General features: G+C 38.3%; 1 long non-coding RNA gene across 1 annotated transcript; it reads right to left on the bottom strand.

The window, feature by feature from the left end:
- Window positions 1-24,482, bottom strand: LOC126416183 (uncharacterized). The gene is made up of 4 exons (XR_007575415.1): window positions 24,104-24,482; window positions 2,766-2,853; window positions 373-474; window positions 1-283 (listed from the first exon to the last, which is right to left on the bottom strand). It is a non-coding gene; the product is annotated as an uncharacterized LOC126416183 (long non-coding RNA).
- Between the last annotated feature and the right edge of the window lie 194 nt (window positions 24,483-24,676).

The following is a 24,676-nucleotide window of genomic DNA, read 5'->3' as shown; positions in this document are numbered from 1 at the left end:
ATTTGCAAAAGATTATGAATCATTTTCTTTTCACTATTGTTTATTAGATGGGGTTGACAAAACAAAATATTTGAGTAGGACATATTTATTTTTTTCAAGCATATTGGCAATTCTACCATCAGGTAAATTACATTAAGTTCCGCTCATGGTTTGTGAGCTCATTTCAGCAATGCATCTTCCACAGCTGCCCACTCTTGCCATTGCTGCTGTTGCTGCTGCTGTATGCCGAACGACAACAGATTAGACTATGGCTTCATGATCTTGTCCTGCTTAGAATCATAGTCTGTTGCAATAACAGGAAAAAACTAAGCATAATAAAGAACATACACTTACTAATAACTATTACTAGAGATGAATGGACAAATTACCTACCAATAGTCTTCTCCTCCTTCTGCCCAGCTGATCAGTGCTAGTGATCAGACCTCACTTCAGGTAACACTGACGACGTTGGCATGGTTGTAAATGTCCCCACGGCTGTCAATCAGTGGATGGTTAGCAGCATATAAGTAGCTTGGCAATCAGGACAGCAGCATATCCCATTCTCCATCTTTAGCTTGTGACACTGAACTGATGTACCCATAAGATATTGTACCTTCTTCACTATATTCTTGTGCAGCTCTGTTAGGTGCCATGATGCTCTAATCTCGTTTTGTATATCTAACATTACTACAAGGACCACAAACTATTCTCCATACTGTATAATATAAAACATAAATGTAAGATGCCTACCTCCACAGTGGTAATGAACCTAATCCTCACACCTATGTGTCAGTGTTTGTTTTTCTGTTTGCATGTCAGACGTGAATCTATAATTTCTACCAGGAGAGGCCATTTTCTAGGTTTGCTTTGCTGTGTCTGTAAATGATGTTCTCTCGAGATCAGACATTTTATTCATTCTACTAAGCTTGCACACCACCCTTGCTGGAGATAAGGAAGTTCTGATACTGATGTCAGCAAAATATAAAAACCACAACTGCCTGAGCATAGTTGAATTCCCAGAATGGCCTTGAATATAAGAAAGTAGTGATCCTGACTTCAGCAAAATTCTTTCCTATATGCAAAGTGACCCACTACTGCAGTGGTTGTCAATTGTCACTACAGCACATGATGGAAATTATTATTTTCTTTAGGAAAAATCTGTCTATGACATGTTTCGGAAATAACTTGAAAGCAAAGTTCACCTTGAAAAGAAGTGGAGATCACCAGAATTTTTGTCACTGCATTTTTAGAAATTTGGGAGGGTGGAGGACAGTTTGCAGAAGTTTGAGCAATGACTGCCACAGGGTGAGTAATGGTATGGGGAAGGCGGAATAATTTTTGTCATCTTGCTCAGTGCTGACAGAACATATACGGTTTTAATGTCCTACTGATCAACGACAATGTATGGCAGAACTGTGACATACACAAGTAATAATGTTTCTTGGGTGCACTTTTGTGCAGAGTCATTAATGTTCACATGTGGTACTCGTTTGCAGCAAATTAAATTAAATTAAGCTGGTTACAGTACAAATATTCCACGAGTAAGAGAGGACTGACATTTGAAATATTTATTAATCCTTTACATCACAAATATTATAAACCAGTTGTGGAGGAGACAAATAAACTGATGTTAGAGTCGAAAATAGAAAAAATCAAAATCAGATCATACTTTGATAGTAAATCAGACTTAAAAAAAGTAATTAGTCAGCCTTCAAATTTAGATTCTGAAGAAAGAAAATCTGCATGTTACTATTGGAATTCTGTTGGCATTTATCTATAACCAGAGTGTCAAAGCCTGACTCAATTAAACTCAACTCCTCATTCTTATTCATCACTAAGTCTGTTTTTGTATTTTTTCATGTACAACTTGGAATACCCAGTTTCCCAAATACAAGTAGTAACAAACGACACAAAAGTCTGACTACTCTCGCGTCCTTTACTTCTAGCCATTCATTTAATTCTTTTTCAATCTTTTGAGCCTGCACTTCCAAATATGTATCAGTACCTTTCCGTGCATATATCTCCACATTATCCACGCGGTTGGTTAAAGTCTGGACATTGTTTTCAAGCCTAGCCTGCGATATCTGTAATTTATGCATCTCACCAGCTAAGCTTTGCACAAGATCGGGTATTTCTTTGCAAGCGTCCCGCACCTCGGCAAGTTTGCTTTGGATACTGTTTAGTTTCGCTTCACTGCGGTGCTCTTGCTCACTGAGCTTTTGCATTTATTTTTTCTCCTGCTCATGTAGCATTTGAGCCAGTTTTTCGTCCCTTTCTCTGTCTCTTTGTTCGATCCTACGCAAAAATTCAGCAAAAGGGTCTGCAATCGGTAAGCATACTGGTGCCCCACTTAATCTAGCACTCGATTGGCCCCCCTGCCCAGGCAGTGGAGTTGTTACTCTATTCCCATTCTGCTATGGAGCGTCATTCACTGTCCACAGATCCTCGCCTCCCGCTCCGGAAATTATGTTATCCGAGGCGGTGGCTTGGGATTCGTTTACGTTTTGCAATTGATCTTCACTTTCCATGCTAACAGAATTTTGTTTGTCTGGTACGGATGCTTTAGGTTGTCCTATTTTACCCATAATAAATTCACTTTAAGACTCTGACAAATCTTTAACACTGATACATACACGAATAATTATCCCATCCAAAAATAGACACATAAATACACACAGTTTAATTTGCACTTAACTTACTATTTTTTTCACCGAAGGTATCTCATGTGCATATGGGTTCGATATTCCGCACAGAGCTACACAGGATCTTTGCACAATAGGCCTTACCTTAGTTATTTTTCTTTCTCGAAATCATTTTTCTTTTCTACATTTTTTCTTCTCCAGATCTCCTCAGGGTGTGGTTTTGTAGTTGTACCTGTAAAAGAATTCATATAGGCATTAATATTTTACAACACATACATAATTACATTCATTACAATAGAATCAGATTTAATAAATTTCGCCATTTCTTTGATCAGGCCCCACGTTGGGCGCCAATTTCGCGTCCGTCGGCCATCGTAATTTAATATATTATTATTATGTTGATTGTTGCAGACTTACGTGGTGGGCCTTAATAAAAATGATATTTTATTCAATGTTGTGTATACATGGAAGAACCCTGGAGATACTAAAAGGTATTAGATAGATTATATAATGGTAAGACAGACATTTAGGAACTAGGTTTTAAATTGTAAGACATTTCCAGGGGCAGATGTGGACTCTGACCACAATCTATTGGTTATGACCTGTAGATTAAAACTGAAGAAATTGCAAAAAGGTGGGAATTTAAGGAGATGGGACCTGGATAAACTAAAAGAACCAGAGGTTGTACAGAGATTCAGGGAGAGCATAAAGGAGCAATTGACAGGAATGGGGGAAATAAATACAGTAGAAGAAGAATGGGTAGCTTTGAGGGATGAAGTAGTGAAGGCAGCAGAGGATCAAGTAGGTATAAAGACGAGGGCTAGTAGAAATCCTTGGGTAACAGAAGAAAAATTGAATTTAATTGATGAAAGGAGAAAATGGGTCTATACAAGGGCGATGTACTTGAGGACAATACTATGGAAATGGAAGAGGATGTAGATGAAGATGAAATGGGAGATATGATACTGCGTGAAGAGTTTGACAGAGCACTGAAAGACCTGAGTCGAAACAAGGCCCCCGGCATAGACAATATTCCATTGGAACTACTGACGGCCGTGGGAGAGCCTGTCCTGACAAAACTCTACCATCTGGTGAGCAAGATGTATGAAACAGGCGAAATACCCTCAGACTTCAAGAAGACTATAATAATTCCACTCCCAAAGAAAGCAGGTGTTGACAGATGTGAAAATTACCGAACTATCAGCTTAATAAGTCACAGCTGCAAAATACTAACACGAATTATTTACAGACGAATGGAAAAACTAGTAGAAGCCAACCTCGGGGAAGGTCAGTTTGGATTCCGTAGAAACACTGGAACACGTGAGGCAATACTGACCTTACGACTTATCTTAGAAGAAAGATTAAGGAAAGGCAAACCTACGTATCTAGCATTTGTAGACCTAGAGCAAGCTTTTGACAATGTTGACTGGAATACTCTCTTTCAAATTCTAAAGGTGGCAGGAGTAAAATACTGGGAGCGAAAGGCTATTTACAATTTGTACAGAAACCAGATGGCAGTTATAAGAGTCGAGGGACATGAAAGGGAAGCAGTGGTTGGGAAGGGAGTAAGACAGGGTTGTAGTCAGTCCCCGATGTTGTTCAATCTGTATATTGAGCAAGCAGTAAAGGAAACAAAAGAAAAATTCGGAGTAGGTATTAAAATTCATGGAGAAGAAATAAAAACTTTGAGGTTCGCCGATGACATTGTTATTCTGTCAGAGACAGCAAAGGACTTGGAAGAGCAGTTGAATGGAATGGACAGTGTCTTGAAAGGAGGATATAAGATGAACATCAACAAAAGCAAAACAAGGATAATGGAATGTAGTCTAATTAAGTCGGGTGATGCTGAGGGAATTAGATTAGGAAATGAGGCACTTAAAGTAGTAAAGGAGTTTTGCTATTTGGGGAGCAAAATAACTGATGATGGTCGAAGTAGAGAGGATATAAAATGTAGGCTGGCAATGGCAAGGAAAGCGTTTCTGAAGAAGAGAAATTTGTTAACATCCAGTATTGATTTAAGTGTCAGGAAGTCATTTCTGAAAGTATTCGTATGGAGTGTAGCCATGTATGGAAGTGACACATGGACGATAAATAGTTTGGACAAGAAGAGAATAGAAGCTTTCGAAATGTGGTGCTACAGAAGAATGCTGAAGATTAGATGGGTAGATCACATAACTAATGAGGAAGTATTGAATAGGATTGGGGAGAAGAGAAGTTTGTGGCACAACTTGACCAGAAGAAGGCATCGGTTGGTAGGACATGTTCTGAGGCATCAAGGGATCACCAATTTAGTATTGGAGGGCAGCGTGGAGGGTAAAAATCGTAGGGGGAGACCAAGAGATGAATACACTAAGCAGATTCAGAAGGATGTAGGTTGCAGTAGGTACTGGGAGATGAAAAAGCTTGCACAGGATAGAGTAGCATGGAGAGCTGCATCAAACCAGTCTCAGGACTGAAGACCACAACAACAACAACAACATTCAATGTTGATTTACAATTAAATGCTTTTGTGAAGTTCTCCTTTTTAACAATATTAATCTTAAATTATTTGTTATGTTAATGAATGTTAGACTCTCTGAATCTTAAAACATGAGCATGTAAGTTGAGCAATGGAATAAACTTTTCATATCAATTTCCTCGGCCAGTCAGTTCACTTTAAAGCAAAAAATCTTTAGTTATTAATTACAATTGCGGCCCACACACGCGCGAGAGTATTTTTTCTTACCTCCGTTATCCATTGCATTGTAGTCAGAGACCTGGCTCTGGCTCTCGGTTGTGGTACTGAAAATAAGAATCTTAAAGCTACATATTTCTGCAACTTCGTGCGGCTGTGGAGAAAAATGAATATTATGTTAATAGTGGGCGAGTTTTTCGCTTCCGAAAATTATTTATTAGTTAATATCGCCACGTAATGGCGTCGTTGGCTGCATCGGCCGCTGCGATTGTTGAACTGTAAATTACTTAAATGCAGGTTAATTAAAGGAAGGCAGACATGAAATCGAGATCACCTCTTACAAATTAAAAGTGCACAGTAATATTAAACCAATATATTATCTGAAACTTCCTGGCAGATTAAAGCTGTGTGCCCAACCGAGACTCGAACTCGGGACCTTTGCCTTTCGCGGGCACCTCCTCTACCATCTGAGCTACCGAAGCACGACTCACGCCCAGTACTCACAGCTTTACTTCTGCCAGTATCTCGCCTCCTACCTTCCAAACTTTACAGAAGCTCTCCAGAAGAGATACTGGCAGAAGTAAAGCTGTGAGTACCAGCCGTGAGTCGTGCTTCGGTAGCTCAGATGGTAGAGCACTTGCCTGCGAAAGGCAAAGGTCCCGAGTTCGAGTCTCGGTCGGGCACACAGTTTTAATCTGCCAGGAAGTTTCATATCAGCGCACACTCCGCTGCAGAGTGAAAATCTCATTCTGGGAATATATTATTGGCTTAATTCATACAAATATGCTTACATTTGCCAGCACTCGCAAGATGTCCGTCTACACGCAATCAAGACAAGAGAAGAAGTAAAGTCGACTAAAAAAATTAACAAAAGAGCGTATCTTGTCGTCTCTTTAGAACATTTTGTTATACTTCTTTGCCCTCGAAACTAACACAGAGAAATTATTATAATGCGGAGAAAAATTATATTATTCAAGTTTTAAATGTCACTTCTTTATAAATACTGTTTTTTAAGTGTTTTCTTATTATTTCAATGGGGACGCTATACTAGAAATGAGAAGGGTATTCTGTTTTTGTTCCCATCCAAAAAGAAAGGAGAGTTTTTTTTGGAATGCATCTTCCATTGAAGTGTTGCTAGGCATGTTGATGAAGATTTCTTTCATCTTCAGGAAGATACTTTTCATAGCTTTTTAAGGGACCTCTGAATGTGTAATAATGTCTTAAACTGAGTCTTCCAAGGAGCTAGTTTATTGTCTTCCAGAAACCATGTAAGAGTTGTTGTTGTTGTGGTCTTCAGTCCTGAGACTGGTTTGATGCAGCTGTCCATGCTACCCCTACCCTGTACAAGCTTACTGCAACCTACATCCTCCTGAATCTGCTTAGTGTATTCATCTCTTGGTCTCCCTCTACCATTTTTTTCCCTCCACGCTGTCCTCCAGTGCTAAATTCGTGATCCCTTGATGCCTCAGAACATGTCCTACTAACTGGTTCCTTCTTTTTGTCAAGTTTTGCCACAAACTCCTCTCTCCCCAATTCTATTCAATACTTCTTCATTAGTTATGTGATCTACCCATCTAATCTTCAAGATTCTCCTGTAGCACCACATTTCGAAAGCTTCCATCCTCTTCTTGTCCAAACTATTTATCATCCCATGTTTCACTTAAATACATGGCAACACTCCATACAAACACTTTCAGAAACGACTTCCTAACACTTAAATCTATACTCGATGTTAACAAATTTCTCTTCTTCAGAAACGCTTTCCTTGCCATCGCCAGTCTACATTTTATATCTTCTCTACTTCGACCATCATCAGTTATTTCTCATTTACTAATCTAATTCCCTCAGCATCACCCGACTTAATTCGACTACATTCCATTATCCTCGTTTTGCTTTTGTTGATGTTCATCTTATATCCTCCTTTCAAGACACTGTCCATTCCGTTTACCTGCTGTTCCAAGTCCTTTGCTGTCTCTGATAGAATTACAATGTCTCCGGCGAACTTCAAAATTTTTATTTCTTCTTCATGGATTTTAATACCTACTCCGAACTTTTCTTTTGTTTCCTTCACTGCTTGCTCAATATACAGATTGAATAACATCGGGGAGAGGCTACAACCCTGTCTCACTCCCTTCCCAATCACTGCTTCCCTTTCATGCCCCTCGACTCATAATACTGCCATCTGGTTTCTGTACAAATTATAAATAGCCTTTTGCTCCCTATATTTTACCCCTGCCAACTTTAGAATTTGAAAGAGAGTATTCCAGTCAACATTGTCAAAAGATTTCTCTAAGTCTACAAATGCTAGAAACATAGGTTTGCCTTTCCGTAATCTTTCTTCTAAGATAAGTCGTAAGGTCAGTATTGCCTCACATGTCCCAATATTTCTACGGAATCCAAACTGATCTTCCCCAAGCTCGGCTTCTATCAGTTTTTCCATTCATCTGTAAAGAATTCGAGTTAGTATTTTGCAGCTGTGGCTTATTAAACTGATAGATCGGTAATTTTTACATCTGTCAACACCTGCTTTCTTTAGGATTGGAATTATTATATTCTTCTTGAAGTCTGAGGGTATTTCGCCTGTCTCATACATCTTGCTCACCAGGTGGTAGAGGTTTGTCAGCACTGGCTCTCCCAAGGCCGTCAGTGGTTCTAATGGAATATTGTCTACTCCCGGGGCCTTGTTTCGACTCAGGTCTTTCAGTGCTCTGTCAAACTCTTCATGCAGTATCGTATCTCCCATTTCATCTTCATCTACATCCTCTTCCATTTCGCCGGTCAGAGTGGCCGAGCGCTTCTAGGCGCTTCAGTCCAGAACCGCGTCACTGCTATGGTCGCAGGTTCAGATCCTGCCTCGGGCATGGATGTGTGTGATTTCCTTAGGTTAGTTAGGTTTAAGTAGTTCTAAGTTCTAGGGGACTGATGACCTCCGCTGTTAAGTCCCATAGTGCTCAGAGCCATTTGAACCTCTTCCATTTCCATAATATTGTCTTCAAGTACACTGCCCTTGTATAGACCCTCTATATACTCCTTCCACCTTTCTGCTTTCCTTCTTTGCTTAGAACTGGGTTTCCATCTGAGATCTTGATATTCATACAAGTGGTTCTCTTTTCTCCAAAGGTCTCTTTAATTTTCCTGTAGGCAGTATCTATCTTACCCCTAGTGAGATAAGCCTCTACATCCTTACATTTGTCCTCTAGCCATCCCTGCTTAGCCATTTTGCACTTCCTGTCGATCTCATTTTTAAGACGTTTGTATTCCTTTTTGTCTGCTTCATTTACTGCATTTTTATATTTTCTCCTTTCATCAATTAAATTCAATATTTCTTCTGTTACCCAAGGATTTCTACTAGCCTTCGTCTTTTTACATACTTGATCCTCTGCTGCCTTCACTACTTCATCCCTCAAAGCTACCCATTCGTCTTCTACTGTATTTCTTTCCCCCATTCCTGTCAATTGTTCCCTTATACTGTCCCTGAAACTCTGTACAACCCCTGGTTTAGTCAGTTTATCCAGGTCCCATCTCCTTAAATTCCCACCTTTTTGCAATTTCTTTAGTTTTAATCGACAGTTCATAACCAATAGATTGTGGTCAGAATCCACATCTGCCCCTGGAAATGTCTTACAATTTAAAACCTGGTTCCTAAATCTCTGTCTTACCATTATATAATCTATCTGATACCTTGTAGTGTCTCCAGGATTCTTCCATGTATACAACCTTCTTTTATGATTCTTGAACCAAGTGTTAGCTATGATTAAGTTATGCTCTGTGCAGAACTCTACCAGGCGGCTTCCTCTTTCATTTCTTAGCCCCAATCCATATTCACCTACTATGTTTCCTTCTCTCCCTTTTCCTACTCTCGAATTCTAGTCACCCATGACCAATAAATTTTCGTCTCCCTTCAGTACCTGAATAATTTCTTTTATCTCATCACACATTTCATCAATTTCTTCATCATCTGCAGAGCTAGTTGGCATATAAACTTGTACTACTGTTGTAGGTATGGGCTTCATGTCTATCTTGGCCACAATAATGCGTTCACTGTGCTGTTTGTAGTAGCTTACACGCACTCCTATTTTTTATTCATTATTAAACCTACTCCTGCATTACAGAGTAGGGAATGCGAAAAAGTTAGCGTTCACTGCTTGTAACTAAAAAGAGTCAACTTTGTCTTGATAGATGGTTTTTTTGTTATATGCTAATAAGTCTGTTGTGTCTCGTCCTTGTAGGTCTGTATTCAAAATATGATGTCTGTCAAAGATATCAGCTAAAGAGGTCAAGTTTGATAACGTTTGATCATCAGTGAAAAAATTCTTCATGTCATTATTTTGTCACTGAGAAGCACAAAAATTTCTGTTCAGATATTCACTTTAAAGTCTTGCTAAGAGAGAGTCATCTTACGTCAGTATGAAGAAGCAAGCTATTTAATTTACATACAGTATCCTTACACAACAGTGTGAGTAGCTGTGATTTTAGAGACCTTGCTTTGATTAAGATTATAACCTCTACAACTTCTGTTAAAACAATATGTAGAATTTCGAGCATATCATAAAAAACTCTCTCAGTGTATTAGACAGTGTATTCCATGACGATCAGGTATACCTTTCTTAAATTTTTCTGCCTGCCCTGTTGAGTGACCATGCATTGCCTTCAGCCTCACTGTAAAAATATATGATGGTAGTATCTGTTCCCGAAAGATTAGTTACCGTGGATGACCATGCAGCTTTGCTACAAATGAAATGATAATTAAATGGACACCCTAGCTGCAAACAGGCGTTGATGTACTTCATTGGGTACATGTTGAAAATGTGTGCCCCGACCGGGACTCGAACCCGGGATCTCCTGCTCACATCCTATCCATTTGAGCCACCGCGGGCACAGAGGATAGTGCGTTTGCAGGGACTTATCCCTTGCATGCTCCCCGTGAGATCCAAATTCCCAACATGTCCACACCACTACATTTGTAGTGCGCCTAACAGATGTTTGCCCATCAGTATGATGCAAGTCTTCACATCAACAGAAAAGAAGTCAGCAGCCCACTACAGAAAAAAATCCAGGCTGGCTGCACACATCTGGCAAATGGCAGACAGTATGTCACAGGTATTGGTTAGAAACTGGCTCACTCCAACCAGAATCTAGAAAGGCGATGATGGGATGTCTTGGCGAGGGGTTTGTCAGAGATCTTCATCACACCTCAGTGTCTCAGCTGTGATTTTCAGCTCTTCAGCTTGACGCTATCTACAATGACTTAAAGACGTTCTTGTGTAAGATTTACTTGTTGTTACAGCACCTTGCAATGCTGTCAGAATAATGTTATGTTCCATAAGCAGTGATGTCATATTGTTGATTTGGCGAGTCAGACATTTTGCCCCAATTATGTGTGTCAGTGATCTCAGTTGTGTATCATTAATATTGCAGTACTGGCTGTCTTGTCTATTTGTCATTCCAATTACAACACTACAATCAAGCCTGTCTTGACTTGGCTTGGCACTGGCTCAGGAAAACTTCAAAAATTTTTACATTCACCATGTATAGCTTTCTGTAGCACATGTATTACATTGTTACATTGTAGTTTATATATTCCAGACTTGAGAAATTTGTCAGTTGAAGGTTTATCATTATGAATAAAGAGGAACTTGGTGACATTGTTGGTGGCATAAGGCTCGGTGATGTCATATTTTTTAAACAAATTAGCTTTACAATATGAAATGTGAAATAGAAATGGGACTGACTTATATTTCTTTACAGTAAGACCATTTTTATTGATCAGAAAAGAATTTATATTGCTGTTGGTTTTACTTTCATAAAGATTTTGTACTAGCTTTACTTGATATTCGTTTCAGATCGCTATATACTGTAAGTTATTAACTTCAATAACTGTAAATTATCTCTCTGTGAATTTGTGTTTATAATAATCATACACAATATATACATTTTTTTACCTATCATAGCATTATACTTCTGTGAAGAATGTACTGACATCTGCTAAACCAATACTAAATAAGTTTCTGTAATTTATATAAATTTGCTATAATTTATATAAACATATAGCCAATCTTTAAAGGTTTATAATACCCTTAATTTTGGAGGGTTCTGAAAAAGACAAATTAATTTGTCAAAACTGATAAAATGAAACCAAAATATCTGTGCCACTGATGACGGAATTTTGTTCTGAAATATATATTACAGTTGTTGATAAATAGTAGCTATCAATAAGATAATGATAAAGCTTATTAAGAGGCAAAGCAAGTTTCATAATGGGCATTACTGATCAACTTCGTGTGTTAAAGTGCTGAGGGACGAGACAACATCCCAAAACACTGATATTTATTGCATTATCATCATCATCTTCTTCCTTTCGAGGATTAGACTAAAGCCTGTTCCAAACTCACACACAAAATCATTGCCACTTTTTCTGTGGTCTTCCAATACTATTTTTCCATTTGGCTTGTAGTGGTGGTTCTCATGGGGAAATCAGCGATCTAACATTCTCATGAGGTGTTGTCATCAATTTTCATGATACAATGGAATTTTTTCACTCATTTTGAAAAGATTTAATTCTGTTCTAAGATCTTCATTTCTAATCATGTCTCTCCTCGTGCAGCCCTTTCTTCCCCCTATCAACTTCATCTTTGCTCTTTGAATTTTGTTTTTCTTTTTTTTTCTGTTGTAGCCCAGCTTTCACAGCCATATGATTAAACAGCACTCGCCATCACTTAACAGAATTTCATGAAGGCCTCTTTTGGTCCTATATAGTCCATAGTAAATAATTTTGAAGGCTTCCGAAGAAAAAAAAATTAATTTGTCAAAACTGGTAAATGAAACAAAAATATCTGAGCAACTGATGACTGAATATTGTTCTGCTAATGGTACCTCAGATAGCTTGAAATTTTGGTATTTTGTTTTCAAAATCAGAGTCAAAATCAAAATTATAGCATAACCAAAATAAGAGATTTGAGAGGACTGTTCTAAAAATGAATTATCTAAAACAGTTTTTGATCTGACTGATTATTTTAACCAGGATGCCACCATTGTCATATTATTACTAAGAACTTTAAAGTTGTATTTTTATATATTTCATGCTACACTGATATATGGACATCATTATTTTTTTGAATAATAACAATATCATTTGCAAACAGAGGCACTTTCATGTATTCGTCATATACTGTCTTAATCCCTTTGTTTACTTTACATTTCCATTTATGAAAAATGAAATCAATATAAATATTAAAAAGGGTAGATGAGAGTCCATGTTGTGTGGCATAAACTTGGTTAGGATAAATAAGGTACACAATCAGAGAGGGTATTTGTTATTGGGTTACAGATATTTTCTAGCTTTGAGCTTCACCACAGAAAACATTAACAATTAGGGTCCCATTACCTATATCTAACTATTCGAAAGTTGATCATTGAGAGTAGATTTTAGGGTCCAAATAACATTTCCAGAACATTTTTCCTATACAAATGTAATCTGGAATCATCTCAGACTATTAACTGCTTGCTGCTTTCTCACATAAAAAGAAATTCAAATTGCTCAAAAAAATTCAAAATTTCCAGGGGGATTATATACATGTACGGCCACAATTAGAAATTAACTGTTTTTAAGTAATGATTCATGAGCATAGATGTCCGTGTGCTGATCACTAAAAAATCTTCTTGTCTCAATGTTTTTGAACTTGTGTTATGTCTCAATATATGTAACAACTCCCCCTTTTTCCATATTAGTTCTACATGAGTATGATGCTAGAGTGTAATCTTTTATAGTTAACTTGACTGACTCTGTGGTTATGTCTTTCTCAGATAAGACAGAATGTGTATGTCTTAAAAGTTGTCTAAATTTTCTATTAGGACAACCAGCTCTTCTACCTTAATAGTCGACCCTCTAATATTCTGACAAAATAAGCCAACTTTATTTCCAGTGCATTCTTAAGCATATTGAGGGGCTCTTCTGTTAATTTAACTTCTTTCGCAACAGGACGTCTGAATCCTGGTATTAACCTAAAAAATGTACCTCTCTGATAGCAGTAACCAATGGGCTGTTGCTTTGCGTGATGTGCCCCCCCCCCCCCCTCCCGCCCCACCAACCTGTATATAATTTGCAAGAAGCTCAACCAACCTGTCTTTGCCTCTCTTATTCAGGTGTAGGCCATGTCTGGTAAATGCCCATCTCCCAATTGTAGAAACAGGAACTACACTTATGATTAATTTGATTTCAGTCAACAGCAGCCTGCTCAAGTCTGTGTTCACATGGCTCACAGTAGTGTTAAACCAGGGCTGGTCATGGCGCTGCGGATCTCCACAAAACTCACACTGTCCTATTTCATCCAAGTCATTCCTAATGTAGCAATTTCTATCTTTATCCAGTCTGTTCCCTGCTCTAACTACTATACTAACCTGATCCTCTTCGTCAAAATCTTCACACAATTTCTGTATGTCCACTGTCACCTGTATAATAACACTTGGCTTCACAATACTTGTGACCTGATATCCTGCACCTAATTTGTCCGGTACCAACTGGCCTATACCCCTCCCATGGCTACTACCTAGCAGCAAAACTCTTTTCTTCTTCATTTCTTTTGATACCAGCCTGCATTTAGTTTCTTTGCTTAAGGTCTTCTGCACTCTATTGTGACCTGCAGGTGGACAAAGCTCTTCCCCTTCTTCTTCAGGTAACAAGTCGAAATTATTAGATGCCTCATATGTAGTTGAAGCTCTAGATCTGTTTCCCTTTCGTGCATTATGTATCACATTTACTCAGTTTCCATGTTCTTTTCCCTCCTGCATCTTGTCTAGTTCAAATTTCGCATAATCAGGCGCAAATCCTTGCTTCCTTTGCAGCGATTGTCTCGCCTTTTTTGCAAAGCCCACAGTTCCATGGGGCAGGATCACTGAATTCTGCCTTCAATTACCATGACAAACACATCAATGGAATTACTGCCCACTATCTACACATACCACTCCCTGCCTGACTATGAATACTATATGGCAGCATCCACACTTATCATGGATTGCAACATTCTTGAAAATAGAATTACATCACTTAATACATGTTACACTACACGAATTTATCTATTTTACGAGCCGCAAAAATTGTGCCTGCAGATTAGTAATTCACATGTATATTATTATTTCCTCTTAAAACCAGAACTGGTCACTCACTTAATTAAGTTATTGATTAAAAAATTAACTTCTAATTGCTACTTATAATGAGTATTGCCTGATACTAGACGATGTTTATAATCAACAGAATGTGACCTACTACGCATTATGTGATTTTACATGATAATTTGAAAACAAATACTCAGATTACGAAATGGTCAATTGCTCACATATAAAGAGATATAAAGAAACGGACTTACCTATGAAATATGCTCCACACACTCATTTTACCATCTATTGAAGGAGAAAAATACATTTGTTAATGACATTCTTCACTACATAATAAAAATACTCAATCGATAAAGCAAAAAGGCTGTTTCATTCCTATCTTTAGATGGTTTCGATGAAGTGATAGGTGTTTTGTGGTGGGTCACGTTGGCCGATTGTTATAGATATAAATGAAATTCAATAAATAGTGAAAAAGTTATATAATAGTGCATATTATATTTCAGCACAGGTATGAATTATCAATTATTGTCTGCTACATAGTTCTTATGTTGTACATCGCTGAATAGACTTATTTTTGCTAGCGTTATGCACAAAATATGCTTTAACTTTCGAAACAGGGAAAAATTGTGTGTGTGTAAGCCACATACAGTCTCTGTAACATCTGTTAGAAATCTGTTGGTTGGTAACAAATGGTGAAAGTAATTGACCTGAACAATGTAGCCTTGCAGGTATATCAGAGTGTATGTGTGTCCTGTTAGCTCTGAAGGAGGATTTTTGTGAAGTCTCAACAACATTTTGTCTTTTTCTTAGAATCAGCTAATTTTCTAATGAAACCTGTTGAATTGTGTGTAAAACTACTATGATAAATACTAAAAAGACTAAGGTGGCGGCACGTGGTAGTTGTGATGTTGTGTCAGCTGCTACGAAAAGTAGTTTTGTATTGAATGATAAGTGTCGTAAATTTAATAAAATAGTGAAAAACAGTATCTTATGTCATTTATGTGACAGATGGTATCATTTTAAATGTGGAAATTTGCCGAATTTTAATGAAATCGATGTAAGTAAGGACTAGTTTTGTGGTAATTGCGCCCATTGTGAAGAACACAGAGGTGTGGTTAATGCAAACAGTTAGTATCTCAGTGGTTCAGAAATAATTAATGTGTTGCAAAAAGACATGGAAGTTATGAAGAATGAGAACTGTGCTTTGAGAACTAGAATAAAAAATCTGGAAGAAACCAGTAAAGATGTGACTGAGGAGGGTATGCCTAATATAAATGGGGATACAAATAATCTACACATGTCTAGGAGATGGGAATCAGTTAGGTCTCGTAAGCAATCGACCAGAATAGCGAAGCAGAAAGTAGACCAAGATAACAGTTTCTCTCCAATGAAGAACAGATTTGAACCTCACCTGCATCCAGATGACAGTACTGAAGAAACTAGGTCTACTCCATCTGCAGATAAACCCAGACTTGTTTCAGTCTAAAATAAAAATCAAAACAAAAAGAGCTAAAATTCTTCTTTTCGGTGACAATCATGGCAGATGTGTTTCTTTCCAACTGAACCAATCTGAGAGCCTTCAGAATTATACAGTATGTGGAGTTGTGAAACTGGCGGCGTGCTTTCATGACATCGCTTCATCAGCTGTAAATGAAGCCAAGGATATAAGAACCTTCAACATCACATCGCATCAGCAATCGTTGGTTAATATATCAAAAAACTAAAGCCCCACCTCGATTCTGAAAAAAGCACCTAGTGTTAAATGTTAACCCAGGTTTCAGCGTAGATAACTAAACCTTATTCAGAACAACAATAAAACTCACAAGTGCCTATGAAGACCTTTGTCAATGATTAAAAGATCACTATCGCTATACATTTATAAACGAAAAAGAAAAGGAAAACACGGACAGTACATATGTACAAAGTCAAAACCAATACCTAACTTAATGGTGTACGCTCCACCGCACACAGGCCTATGTTCGATGGGCCATGACCCGCCATAAACTCTAACTTAAACATTTAACACTAGGTGCTTTTTTCGCAATCGAGGTGGGTTTTTTTATTTTAATGATGTAGAAGCCAAGGATCTTTCTTCCTATGACACTGTGGTGTTGATGTCAGGAGCAAACGATGTGCCAGAAATAATACTTCAGATGCTGTTAATGAACTAAAGAAGACTTTGTCAGTGCTTACATATACAAACATAGTGATGATAAATATCCCTCAGCGACATGATCTGAGTCTTGGTCTTGTGGTAACGAAGAAACATTAAAGTAAAATGAAAAATATAGGTGTATCTGTAAACATTTTAGAAATGTAAGTATTATCAGTGTTGCTAATTGTAATCGCAGCCTTTTCGCTAGACGTGGGCAACATCTCAACACCTGTGACAAGGCTAGTTTGTGTAGCACAATTGTAAACATTGTAAAAGACGGGCTTACATACTTAAATGGTTGTCAACCAATCCCAATGACATTTACTAGTGATAGTTTTTTGGGAATGACCAGGACCTACTTTGACACAAGTAGGTATAGATGATGGTATGAAATGATATCTCGGTCTTAACCCTGCTACTTGTGAAGATTTAATTAATAAGCCTGCCATTTTTGAATGTACAATTAAGAAACCAAAGAGAAATATCCAATGTGATGTACGCATAGTTACAACAGGTAGATCTGAGTTTAAAATAGGGTATCTCAATGTTCAATGTCTCAGACATAAATGTGTAGTTGAAAATAACTTTGCTGTTGTAAGTTGTTAGATATTTTGTGTTTACGTGAGCATCGGTATAAGAAAGAAGAACTGCCATTTGAACTACTAGATGATTATATACTAGTTAGCAGTTATTGTAGGGAACAGCATAATAATGGAGGCACTGCAGTGTATATTAAAAAGCAATCATTGTGTAATGATTTTAAATTGGACCTCGATTTTCTTTGTCATGAGTTTGATTTTGAGGTTTCAGGTTTCTGTTTGGAAGATACTGAACTGCTAATAATTTTACTTTATAGATCCCCAACTGAAGATCCTTCTGTTTTTTAGACAAACTTGATGATTTATTTATTTTTTGTGTAGGTCAAAATGGGAAAAATTTTGCATTGCTATAAGGGGAGTGGTCAATTCTGCATTTGATGTAACTGAGGATAATCAAAGTGTGAATGCATTATAAAATCTATTAAGACAATATAATTTTAATTTTTTAAATTCCAAAATGACAAGAGGATCAGTATGTCTTGGCAATATTTTTACAACTGTCGCTGGGGCTTATTGTACCACAGATGTTGCCACTTTTCAGTTTTCAGATCACGATGCTGCGATATGTGAATTAAGTAATATTAAGTTACCTATTAAGAGTACTGTTGCTGGTAAAAGTTCTAAGTTAGTAGTTTCTAGACCTCTGAATGAAGTAAATTTATGCAGTTTAAAGAATGCATTGTGCAATTTTAACTGAAAATGTTTATTTGACAGTTATCAATGTTGCTCAGCTGCTGGTACGTTTAACAATTTTTTTCAGTATTTTGTTCACTTTTTGAGGAGTTTATTAAAGAAAGGGTGCATCCCCTTTCACATAAAAAAGCAAATCTAAGAACCAATGTGAGTGGTACACTCTTCAATTCTTGCATCTAAAAATAAAGTACTGTTTTATTTAGATCTGTATAGACAGTATAAGACAGAAAACGCTAGATTAGTGTATAATGAAGCTAAGAGAGAATACAAACTAAGTGTCAATGATGCAAAGAAATTGTTCAAGTTAGGTATAACTAACAGATCTATAAATAAATGTAAAACAGCACGGAAAGTAATAAATTCACTTTCCTATAGTGGCAAAAAAGAGGTTGTGAACTTATTCCCATGTAGTTTTAACAATTTTTGTACTGAATCAGTGGAAAAAATTTGTAGAAACGTAGTAAAACCCAATGAATCCCCTGCAGAATTGATGAAGCTTTTTGGGGAAAAAATTCCATTTTCAAATTTTAATTTTAGGGAAGTAAATCCCAAAGATGTTCTAGGAGTTGTTAAAGCTCTTAAACCATCTGAGAGTGTTCATATTTTTGATTTGTCCAGTAGTTTCATAAAAAGAATAAATGAATGTATTTTTGACCCATTGACCTATCTCATAAATAGATATATTGGTGAGGGAATATTTCCTGCCATTTTGAAATTGTCTAGAGTAATTCCGATTTTTAAGAAAGGTGATAAAACATGTTCATCTAGTTATAGACCTATATGCATTACTCCAATTTTTTCTAAAATTATTGAACCTACTATGTATTCCCAACTTTGTTCCTATCTTGAACAATGTAACCTAGTATGTAATGAGCAATTTGGTTTTAGAAAAGGCAGGTCAACTATGGATGCCATGGACATACTCATTAAAAAAAGTGCTGGAGGTATTTGAAGCAACTGGATATGCTCAGACTACCTTTTGCGATCTCAGCAAGGCTTTTGATTGTGTTGATGATGGGGTACTGATAGAGAAACTGTTTTATTATGGAATAAGAGGTGTTCGCACTAAAATGTTCAAATCATTTCTTAATGACCGGCAACAAATTGTATGTATAGGTAACGATAAGTCTAGTGTAGTCATACTTAGATATGGTGTGCCACAAGGCTCAGTTTTAGGCCCTTTGCTATTTGCATTAATTATCAACGATTTACCACCTTTTATCAACTCTCAAACTATACTGTATGCAGATGACACTACCTTTTTTAACAGTAGTTCTGATTTCAATGAACTGCACAGTTTAACTGAACATACAATATCTCAGGCCTATATTTAGTTTAGAGCCAATGGCTTTTGTTTAAATGAAGGTAAGGCACAACTAATAGTTTTTTAGTCTTTGTAATTTACCATGTACAGGCAACTCAGATAGTATTAAATTTTTTGGCTTAAACATAGACAGTAAACTCTCATGGAATCCACACATTAAATACTTAAGTGCTAGGCTTTCTATAGTAATTTATTTGCTGGGGAAATTAAAGAGCTGTGTCCCAGATAATTATGTTAGATCAGCATATTTTGCGTTTTTTCAGAGTATCATTTCATAGGGAATTCTTTTCTGGGGGAACAGCAGCCATGTCCAGGATATTCTTCTGCTCCAAAAAGTGGATTACTACAGGTTCAAAGAAGTGGGATCATGCAAGCCACTATTTGTATAATTAGGTTGTCTTACAGTTGTTAATCTGTGTGTGTATGTATATATATATATATATATATATATATATATATATATATATATATATATATATATATACCATGTTCTAATTTACATAAAAAATAATTTATCTAGCCAGCTCTTAATTGAATACAATCATTGTTATAATACCAGAAATAGCAAGAAAATAGATGTGGCATTCTATAGATTCTCAAAATCATTAGATAGTTATAAGGTTTTAGGCTTAAAATGTATAATAAGTTACCTTTAGAAATAAGTAATATACTTTAAATTTATTCAAACGCAAGTTGTATAACAGGTTAGATGGTTTACCTTTTTATTCGGTTACTGAATTTTTTGAATGCAGTTCTATGGGAAATTGCAGTATGTAGCATGAATGAGGAGATACCTGTGGATATATTAAGAAAGTCTATCCAGCACAACTTAGTGTATAAACTTATAAATACAGTCCTTTACTTATTAATATTGACTTTGTCTATTCCTGTAAAGTTCAATGACAATAAAATTTATAGTATTTTTATTGTTATTATAAATACTGCTTGATGTATCTGTATGTACACTCCTGGAAATTGAAATAAGAACACCGTGAATTCATTGTCCCAGGAAGGGGACACTTTATTGACACATTCCTGGGGTCAGATACATCACATGATCACACTGACAGAACCACAGGCACATAGACACAGGCAACAGAGCATGCACAATGTCGGCACTAGTACAGTGTATATCCACCTTTCGCAGCAATGCAGGCTGCTATTCTCCCATGGAGACGATAGTAGAGATGCTGGATGTAGTCCGGTGGAACGGCTTGCCATGCCATTTCCACCTGGCGCCTCAGTTGGACCAGCGTTCGTGCTGGACGTGCAGACCGCGTGAGACGACGCTTCATCCAGTCCCAAACATGCTCAATGGGGGACAGATCCGGAGATCTTGCTGGCCAGGGTAGTTGTCTTACACTTTCTAGAGCACGTTGGGTGGCACGGGATACATGCGGACGTGCATTGTCCTGTTGGAACAGCAAGTTCCCTCGCCGGTCTAGGAATGGTAGAACGATGGGTTCGATGACGGTTTGGATGTACCGTGCACTATTCAGTGTCCCCTCGACGATCACCAGTGGTGTACGGCCAGTGTAGGAGATCGCTCCCCACACCATGATGCCGGGTGTTGGCCCTGTGTGCCTCGGTCGTATGCAGTCCTGATTGTGGCGCTCACCTGCACGGCGCCAAACACGCATACGACCATCATTGGCACCAAGGCAGAAGCGACTCTCATCGCTGAAGACGACACGTCTCCATTCGTCCCTCCATTCACGCCTGTCGCGACACCACTGGAGGCGGGCTGCACGATGTTGGGGCGTGAGCGGAAGACGGCCTAACGGTGTGCGGGACCGCAGCCCAGCTTCATGGAGACGGTTGCGAATGGTCCTCGCCGATACCCCAGGAGCAACAGTGTCCCTAATTTGCTGGGAAGTGGCGGTGCGGTCCCCTACGGCACTGCGTAGGATCCTACGGTCTTGGCGTGCATCCGTGCGTCGCTGCGGTCCGGTCCCAGGTCGACGGGCACGTGCACCTTCCGCCGACCACTGGCGACAACATCGATGTACTGTGGAGACCTCACGCCCCACGTGTTGAGCAATTCGGCGGTACGTCCACCCGGCCTCCCGCATGCCCACTATACGCCCTCGCTCAAAGTCCGTCAACTGCACATACGGTTCACGTCCACGCTGTCGCGGCATGCTACCAGTGTTAAAGACTGCGATGGAGCTCCGTATGCCACGGCAAACTGGCTGACACTGACGGCGGCGGTGCACAAATGCTGCGCAGCTAGCGCCATTCGACGGCCAACACCGCGGTTCCTGGTGTGTCCGCTGTGCCGTGCGTGTGATCATTGCTTGTACAGCCCTCTCGCAGTGTCCGGAGCAAGTATGGTGGGTCTGACACACCGGTGTCAATGTGTTCTTTTTTCCATTTCCAGGAGTGTATATATTTTTTTTTGCAAGTAAGTAAATATCATTCATAGTGTCTCAGAACAGTGTGTACATGACAGAGAGCAATTCACATACAAAGTCATGAAAGCCTCGAAGAAGGAAGAAAAGACAGCCTTACTGTACATTACACGCAATGGACAGTAGATGAACCATTATACAAATTTATGGATACCCACAAGACAAAATATTACGATGGACAATGTATGTACAATGATGCAGTAGATCCAGTTACGGTGGAGAAGCTACAAGGGGCTTTCAAAGTCATGAAGAAAAGTAAAGCTACCGGAATAGATAGAAAACTGATGAACTAATTAAATATGGAGGCTTAACAGTAAATAAAATATTTCCTTGATAATGATAGATGGATGTTGTGGAATTGCAAGATCCCAGACCCTTGACATACAGCAGAAGCATTCTCTATCTTCAAGAAAAGGAAATGCAATGACCGTAAAAACTATTCTGAGATGTCTGCTATACACAGGCTGTTTCTGCAACAATATACACATTGAACTTAGAATCACCCTAAATCTTGGAGAGAGAGAAATTGACGCATTTTGCATATTTTAATTCAATAATGTCATATAGAATAACGTTCCAGGGTATCTCATTTTTAAGAAAAATGCCTTCATTGGTCAAAAAGGTACTGTAAGAGTAATATGTGGTACTCACACACAATCATCTTGTAGACATCTGTTTGAGGAGTTGGGCATTTTGACTACTGCTTCACAGTATATTTATCCCTTCATGAAGTTTGTAAATAATCCACTACAGTGCAAAACAAACAATGACATATACAAGTACAATATCAGAAGATTAAATAATAGTCATTACATCACATTAGGTTAACACTGCTGCAACCAAAATTTTTGATCACTTACGCACTGATATACGAGGGCGGTTCAGAAAGTAACCTCCGATTGGTCACAGTGCGGGTTGTGGGGGGAGTAGCGACGCCATCTGTGCGTTCACGCACTCAACAGGTCAGTCGGCATCAAGCCGTGGTCGAGTGAACGTCGTACCTGCGCTAGTTTAGTTTTTGTGGCAGTTTGAAATGTGTGCTGCAATAGAAAACCCCGCCAAATGTGAAGTGCGTGCTGTCATAAGATTTTTTACAGCCAAAGGACATTCTGCAGCAGCTATTCATCGTGAACTTTGTGCCGTGTACGGACCAAGAGTTATGAGTGAAGGAGTTGTCCGTGAATGGGTACGTTTATTTAAAAGTGGACGAGAAAACGTTCATTATGAAGAGAGGAGTGGTAGACCATCATTGGTGACTGACGAACTCGTTCAGACAGTTGATGCAAAAGTTCGTGAAAATCGACGTTTCTCAATGTCGGAGTTGTCTACTGGTTTTCCACAGATTTCTAATACTCTCTTGTACGAGATAGTGACAGCAAGATTGGGTTACCGTAAGTTCTGTGCACGATGGGTGCCTAAAATTCTTACCGACCACCACAAAACTCAAAGAATGGCCTCTGCATTAGACTTTCTGTCATGTTATGAGGACGAAGGAGAACCATTGTTAAACAGAATCGTGACCGGTGACGAAACCTGGATTAAGTACGTGAACCCTGAGACAAAAGAACAATCAAAGATGTGGGCACATTCAAATTCGCGTACCAAACCAAGAAAAGCCTCGCAAGATTTTTCTGCCAAAAAACTGATGGCAACGGTGTTTTGGGATGCCAAAGGGGTGTTGTTGGTTGAATTCATGGAACGAGGTACGACCATTAATCAAGACGTGTACTGTGAAACAATAAAAAAGTTACGACGGGCTATACAGAACAAACGCCGTGGTATGCTGACTTCCGGTATCGTTTTTTTGCACGATAACGCCCGTCCTCACTCTGCTCGCAGAACAACGGCCCTTCTTGAGTCCTTCAAGTGGGACGTTATCAACCATCCACCTTACAGCCCAGACCTGGCGCCAAGTGATTATCACCTCTTCATGCATTTGAAGAAATGGCTCGGGTCACAGCGGTTTGATGACGATGAAGAGCTCAAAGATGCAGTTCCAGGATGGCTCCAGGCACAAGCGGGTGATTTTTATGCAGAAGGAATTTCAAAGCTTGTTAAGAGATACGATAAGTGCCTCAATCGCTATGGAGACTATGTAGAAAAATAGTGCAAAGATGTAGTGTAAGATGTATATATTAAAATATTTTTATTTAACTTGGTGTATTTTTTAAATCAACTGGAGGTTACTTTCTGAACGGCCCTCGTATAATGTCTCACAGATAGCGAATTAAAAGTTTGGAAACAAACTGAAAAACATTCTTTTTGACAACTCCTTCTATTCCGTAAAATAATTTCTATTATTGTTATGTGTAGAATGTGATGGGTAAGAATTTGAATAATAAAACATGTAGATGCTTAGCATGTAGCCATAGTTTCATATTAATTTGTTGTGTGTATGTGAAATGACTTGTTCCAGATCATTAGAATTTATTGTACAAAGGATCCATGGATGATGAAACTAGCTGACCTTTTCAGATAAAAATGTTATTTCATGAAAATGTTTTTATCAACTTACGTTCTTATTTATAAGCGATAACTCTATTCTGTTACTGTATAAGCTACACAATTTTTTCCTCAGATATCGCTTTTTGAAAAACATTAAACGGAAAAGATATCCGAGTCACAGTTTGGTTGTGATCCATATCGTTGTGGAACATCTGTAACTTGCGATGAAAAAAAGAGCAAAATAATAAAATAAAGATTAAAAACATGCAATAGGATGAAAACACTTTTATAGCATGTTTGAGAGCGGCGAAAATAGGTTATCTTCTGATGTTAGCAGATGAAGACACAGTTCTCTCACCCTCCCTCACCCCCACCATTGTCGCCGGTAAAACTCTTGCGGAGGAATCTTGACGGTGACTTGAAGGTCCGCGCGTGTGATTGTTAACTTTTGAAATTCACTGTGGAATGTTTGGATGCTGCATGACGGCTAGTGTGGACTGGGTTAGTTCTAATGGATGCTGTTCTAAGCACTCAGAAAGAACGCTTATGAATTCCCTCTTTTTTGGACTGGAGGATAATTCTAGGCTGGATCTTCAGCTTTATTTTATATCATTACTTCGATATAACTGGAGCTGAAATATCG

The sequence above is a fragment of the Schistocerca serialis genome, chromosome 8 (genome assembly GCF_023864345.2).
Source record: "Schistocerca serialis cubense isolate TAMUIC-IGC-003099 chromosome 8, iqSchSeri2.2, whole genome shotgun sequence".
Lineage (NCBI taxonomy): Eukaryota > Metazoa > Arthropoda > Insecta > Orthoptera > Acrididae > Schistocerca > Schistocerca serialis.
This window is presented reverse-complemented; position numbering and strand designations above follow the sequence as displayed.